This window comes from Trachurus trachurus, assembly GCF_905171665.1.
Source record: "Trachurus trachurus genome assembly, chromosome: 22".
NCBI lineage: Eukaryota > Metazoa > Chordata > Actinopteri > Carangiformes > Carangidae > Trachurus > Trachurus trachurus.
The window spans coordinates 18,411,785-18,419,056 of NC_139907.1; positions in this window are offsets into that span (position 1 = coordinate 18,411,785).

Sequence of the window (7,272 nt, forward strand, 5' to 3'; positions counted from 1 at the left end):
GGTGAAGTAGCTCCGACCTCTGAGTTAGTCAGATAGGCCGGGGCCTGTTTCAGAGTTTCTCTCTCTCTCTCTCTGTCTGTCTCTCTGTCTGTCTGTCTGTCTTTCCCTCCCGTGGCTCTGTGGTCATTAATCTTCCACACAGGTGCTGAGGACTTCTGACCCTCTGTTCCACTTCCTCCATTAGCACCATGACAGCTCCACTGTAAGGTTCATATACTCGACCGTATTTCCATCGCTCTTCTCCCACACCATTTCAACTGGTCTGGGAACTAAAATCCACTGTGTCCCCTTCACTCCTCAAAACTTCAATTACACTTGTTTCGGTGCAGCTTTATCATCCAGTCACAGCATTACAGTGAGAGTTTTGGATATATGGAGTAATATTTTCCCCCACACTCTGCTCTAAATTAAAATACAAGCGATGGGAATACAGAATGTGAAAAAAAGAGTGCAGAGTAAAAAATAACACAGATAAACTGACTAGTACTTATTCTTGTGTATTAAACATAACAAACAGCTCTATTACTGTATATGGCAATAAAAAAATCTTAGCTCTAGAGTCAGGTCTCATCAATAATGTGACTATGGCCTTAACCTTAGCAGTTATTCAAAATGTCCAAAACCTCTCAACCTCAAGAGCCGGACGCAAACACTGTAACCACATCTGGTTGTAAACGACAAACTCAGGTCCTTTACAGAAGTAAAATGACCAATAATACAGTTTAAAAGTCATCACTGCAGGAGAAAGCTCGGTATTCACAATAACACTTCAGAAACAAGTGTACCTTTATTATGCAACTTTATTGCAGCTAAAATGAGAATGGTATTATATATGACATGTGTTATTGGTGCAATTATGTAAAAGGGCACTGTAATGCTGTGGCTGCTAAAAGAATAGTTTCTTTCACTCATACTTTATCTTTTTTAAACTGCCTACGATGATTATGTTTGTGTAGCCTGCTCATTTTCTACTAAGTATCAAATAAAAACCTGTAAGGTGTTCATGTCTACAGTGGAAAATGGAAGAAAAAGGGGACTGTGAATTCAAAATTGTACAGTAACATGAGTGTATGCCTGTCAAACAAACAACTCTTTGGTGTAAAGGGAAGAGATAACTTGTACAGCATCAGCTGGACTGTGTCATGCTAATGTGACAAGACCATGACAAGATTTCTGAACTCGAGAACAATACACCAGCTCTCCTTGTCTCTCTGGATACATCCCAGTCAGAGCTGTGAATCTGTGCCATGCTCATAGGTCACAACCCCTAATCTGAAGTCGCCTACTGCACAGAGTTTCAGTTTCACAGCAGAGAAAGCCACACACACACACACACACACACACAACAGCTGGACTGTCTTACACACAAACATTTACACCTTCTCACATCACACAAAATGACATAAAACCCAGACACAAACACTTGCAGACAGTTGTTTAACATATGAGGCATCTCTCCGCGCGTGCATCCCCTCACAGGCCGCCATACGCCCAGGCCCAAGGCAAAGGAAAACACAAATGTCAGTCAGGATGGGGAAAGGTTACAAGGAAGCCAAGAAGCTCCGTACTGTTAATTTGCTCCCTGGGGTTGAAGGAGTCGACCAGCAGAGTGATCTGGCTCCACTAACTCATGAGATAGCTACACCCAAAATACCAACTCCTGCGGCAGTCTGCAGACATCTGTGATAAAGAAGTTTGACGTGAAGGGAGAAGTGAATTACCCAGAATGCATTGTCTTTGTGACTGCTCATCAAATTCCTGAATATAAACTTGTCTAAGTATGAAAACTTTGAATATGATTTTAGTGGTTTTCAAACTTTTTGTACCATGATCACTTGTGGAGCAGAAATAGTTCCACCCTTCCCTAACAGATTATTCATTAACTATATTGGAGAAAAACAAGCCAAGTTAAATGGGTTTTTTATTATTACTATTTTTTAACTGAAATAGGAACAGGAACAAACGTCATTTTTCTTTCAACTCTCTCTCTTCAGCTCTCCTGGCTCACTGACAGCGGCGCCTCAACATGGTGCGTCATCATCTATTTGTCTTTCCTTCTCCGATCCAACTCCACCTGTTTTGCTGTATCTGAATTAATCTTGCCAGAGTAAATCTCGATAGGCTTTTGCTGGCATGAGAATTCAGTGTTTGTTTATTGTTCCCATATTAATGAGATTTTTCAACTTCCGGCCCACAACCCCCATGCCCTGCGTGGCCTGTTCTGCATTATCCCATAATTATGTCATGACATCCTTTAACCAAACTTAATCCAGAGCGTAATATCATGAAATACTATGCATGAAAAAAGATTAGATATGCTGACCAAAGTTTAGCTTCAGTGCATGAATGTTTGTAATGTAGACTTGATGAAACTGTTTCGGAAATTGTTTAAACGCTCATACGATTTGACTACAGTCCAAGGCAAGTGCCCTTTTTGGGGGTTGGATGTGGCGCGAACGTGTGTGTGAGGTGTGTGTAGTCCTGGTGGTCCCATCCAGACGGTGTGTCTGACTTTCAACATGTCTCTCCTCCTCATCTCACTGAGGTCACCTCGTTGGTATCGCAAGCGCAGCAGTCACATTGTGCCTCAATGCAGACAGATTGCTTATAATAACCGTTAGAGACCTTTCATTTTTCCCTGTCAGCGATTTGCGGGATAATTTTGGCACCCTTTAAGGATTCAACTCGCCTAATAAGAGGATAAAAATAAACAAGCGAGTTGTTGAAGCACTATATTGGGATGGCATAATCCCATTTACAAGTCTGAACGCACTCTGGCCAATAAAATCAAACCCCTGCAACATTGTTATATGTGGCAATTTTCACCATTTCTAAAACAAGAAATGACTGAGTGCTAGGCTTTTAGACTGCAAGGATTCACTAAATGGATGAGACGTCACTTTCCAAATTTCATTACCAAAGATCTACAGCGAAAAATGCTCAGTCAATTCATGTACCATAACAAATATTAGCTACGTTTATTTTTGGTTCAGCTATTGACCACTTTGGCTCCAGATTACGTTATAAGTCTATTTTAATTTACGATATAGCTGTTTAAAAACAAGTTTCAGATTCTGCAGAAGTGGGGCGTATTGATCCCTGCAGTGAGCTGCAGAGACCAGCCGGAGCGTTAATGTCAGCCCCGTCCATCTGTGGCGTCACAGCCTGACAACCACATCACATACCTGTACAGTGTGCAGGGCACCACTTCATCTGCTCTGTTCTTTTGATTTCCATTAAAGGCAGAGCAATAACGTGGCTCGCCTATATGAAAAGTAGACACTCGAAGACATTAAGCAGAGCCGAGAGATTAGGTAAATTAATCAAGTGGTGAAAGTTTGAGGAGAGAATGGTGGAAAAAGGTGATGAACGCAGAATACAAAGTATTGTAGGGTGAGATAGAAAGATTTGGGTGAATTAATCAACAGGGGCTGAAGGACAGAGGTTGAAGGAGTAAACTAATGTCGCTTCTGCCTTGAGTGAGATGGACATTTAAAAACATTGCCAGAGATCAATACACACAAGGCTATCTCTGGAGATAAGATCTATCCATTACTGTCAAAGTTTAACATTTAATTCTGCTCTCTAATTAAAAGAACTGTTTGTTTGATCAAACATATTTGCAGCCTCTTGCAAAGGAATATCTGGACAAATGTTGTGACAACTCTTCTTTAGAGGTATGAATTATACAATATTACACAGAAAATATAATCTACAGTATGTCTTTATAATATGTGGGGATACGTTATAAAATAGGGGTTCACTCAGGGGCACAGAGACTGGTAAAAAAAAAAAAAAGGAAATATGTGTCATTAATTCCTGGACTGTATTTATCCCATTTCCTATACTCTCTTTATGTATCTAATATTTCTAATTTACCACCGTCCAAGAAAAGTGACACAAGAAGCCATAAATTCTCTTCTAATTCCAAATAATTCCGATTACATGGACGAGTAGTTTTCAATCAGAAAGATAATCTGGATGATAGATGGTGGGATAATTGGCTGTCTCTGCCACGTAAATATTGTGTCGTTCTATTAATCTTGCCGAATGAAGTGTCAAGCTGTCACTCATTCGTCAAACTGAATTAGGAAATATAACGAATAAATAAATGCACGCGGGTGGCAGTGGATGTGTGTGTGAGAGAAAAGAGGGAGGAAGAGAGAGGAAGAGATCAGATGAGATGCGAGCAGGCGGCTGCAGTGGCCCGCAGTCAAAGTAAAGTAGGAAAAGAGGGTGGGAGAGATGAGTGTGGTGGTCGTGTGTGTGTTGAAAAAAAAAACACAAGAGAAAGAGAAAAGAGTGAAACATAAAAATGTGATGTTTATATCTACAGAGAGCAGAGGAAGGACGGTACTCTCTACTTCCTTCCCCTCAGCGAGTATAAAATGATCTGGAGTATTACACATCTTAAAACATTATTGCGCAACAATACCCTGCGCTTAATCTTGCTAAAGGCATTTTTATCAGAACAGAGACCCTCAGAATTACATTGTCTTTCCTGTCCCAGGGTCTATATCTGTCACTTGTCAGAGGCAGCTCCAGTGGCTGAATGTTTTACCCAACCATCAGGTGAGATTGTTTTTACCTCACAGGCAGAGAGGCAATTTGTTCAAATGAACTGGCAAGGACATCCGCTATGCATTCTGGTAATATATAATAAATGTTTACCTGAGATATGAATGCAAAATGTATAGAGCAGGAAGCCAGTTGGGAGTTTTGTGCATATTATAATTAATATGTAAGAGGCCGTATTTTTCTATCATTCAGCAGGTGATAAATATCTTATCCAGTCTTTAACCTGTAGGACAGGAAGATAAAAAAAAAAAAAAAAAAATCAAGCGGTGACATCCTCTTCATTTAATTTATAAAGATCATAATTAATGACCTGCAGGCTGCTGGAGACCCCATTTCAGGCCGGAGACAGAAAGGGCCTCAGTCGTAAGAATAAAAATGAAGTTTTCATTGAATTCTGAATTAAATCTCAAATATCAGTAATTTCACAGAAAAGGTCAGCTCTAATGGAGTCCCCCCTCTGCTTTTTAATATCTCATATTTCTCTTGGAGGAGTCTATCTGGCGTGACGTGGGCCCGCTAATTGTGGCCAGTTAATTAATGAAACCATCAGGTGTTTGCAAAGGCAAACAAAGAGCCGGGCTCTCCTAAATCATCAGTGCCCTTCGACATGGTTATTATCCAGCGGCAGGTGAACCCCAGCCTTGACGCATGACAGATTAGATCTTCTCAAGAGGATGGGCTGTCCATTTATCTGCCTGATAAACTCAGAGCCTCTCTCCATTTTCAATCATCAGAAAGGAAATGAGATTAACAATCTAATGATGCCAGCACCCTCCTGCACACACACTCCGACACACACACTCACGCACACACAAAACAATACTCATAAGCAAATGTCCATTTATCGTAGCTCTGATTATGAGCATCTTCAGTGATATATGATCAAATTATTATTTATGATACATCAGAAAACAGGGGGCCGTTTTTTTATTTGATGCAGGAATCCCATTCTCTCAGTTTCCATTCTGCTCTGCTCTGCTGTGTCCCTGTTAAATCACACCGCGCGCCGTGGGTTCACACTGTTCCACACGGGTCCGGGGGCCTGTTATTGCACAGCTCCCATATCTCAGACCTAAATTTACAGTGCAGGGCCCGCGTGCCCCCCGCTGTACTCCCCTTGTGGGTCAGCACCCCCCCTCCTCTCCTCTCCTCTCCCTCCCCTCCCTCCGCTGCCGTCCCTGACACGCATAGCAAGCATCCTGGCCCTCGTAAAGCTGACATCTTCACTAAACTATGCTAACAAGGCCGCTGTGATTTGTATATGCACAGCCTGGTGGCACGTGGTGTGGAGGGAGGTGGAGGGTGGAGGATCCAGTGTGGAATCTACTTGTGTGGCGGAGCTGGGGTGGAGGTGGAGGTGGTGGTGGTGGTGGTGGTGGTAGGGGGGGCAGCTAATCAAAGCTGCCGCCACATGCAAAGGTTCCAGTGCACAGCGACAAACATATCTGCGGGTTCACATTGTGCGAGGTGACAGAAGAGGCAACCCCAGGGTCCAGTGAGCAGGCCGTAGAACATCTCAGCTGTGCGATTCCTCCCCCTGCTCTGGGATTTATAGACTCGGGACTGAATGGCTGGTGCAGGTGCAGAGCACAGACAACTGCTCTGCTCTGCCGATGCAATATATTACCGAGCAACAAACATCAGCCGGGGTGTCAACACGAACAACTCTTATTATTTAAGGCTGTGTCTTTTAAAGGTGATGAGCTTGAATGGCTACGGGTGCTGGAATCAAGTTCGGGGGTTTGAATGTTGTTTCATGTTTAGGTTATTTACGAGAACTCCCATTGAATTCATTAGTTTTATTCATCTAATCTGGATCAGTGTTAACTGGAATGAAAGCGACATATATCCTGAAACACTGTTAGAAATACAGCACGTATATTATTTTATACTATAGCCTACCGTCCTGAGCACCTTCATAGTTTAATTTGCCAAATGCATAAACACATTCCTGTGCTTGCATCAGTTGATCAGAACGAGCCTGTTTGTCAGCTCCCGTGTCTATTAATACCTGGAGTTGTGAGCGACCTGTCCACTGCTCGCTCGCTGGTGATTGAAGAGCCCGTGTGCTCTTTTAATACCCGACAGGTGAGGCTTATTTGAGGGGCATCGATGAGAGCGACAGCCCAGTCGTGACCCAGCCGCTGCTAATTTGAGAGACTTACAGTTAAAATTATATTACGCTTCATTAAAACACACTTCTTTTTTATCTGCATAGGAATGACTTTCAGGAGGTGCTTGGTTAATAAGATCATTCTGCTGAAAGAGCCTCAACTTTGAAGTGGCCGTGTGGCGCATTAGTGGAAAACCTGGGTTGAGCAAGAAGACTTGATAATACATGTTCTACATATTTAAACACAGAATCACCGACTTTCATTTTGCTTTATTCATTTCAGAAAATGTTCTCCATATCATATGTAAATTGAGCTATTGAGGCCTTTTCTCTACATCATAGAAAATAGTACTTTAATACTAGTATCAGTATTAGTATTATACTAGTATTTTTACTGTATGTATTTGCGCATGTACAAGTTCGCATCGAAAAATATTTTTGCATATTTGAGTGTGTGGTGAAGGGACACCACTATTCCGCAATGAAAATGGAGAAAAAGTTTAATGTGATTAAAATGTCAGTCTACAAAAAAGAGAAAAAAAAGAAAAAACTTTTTTGCAGGTGTTGCATGTAGGATAAAT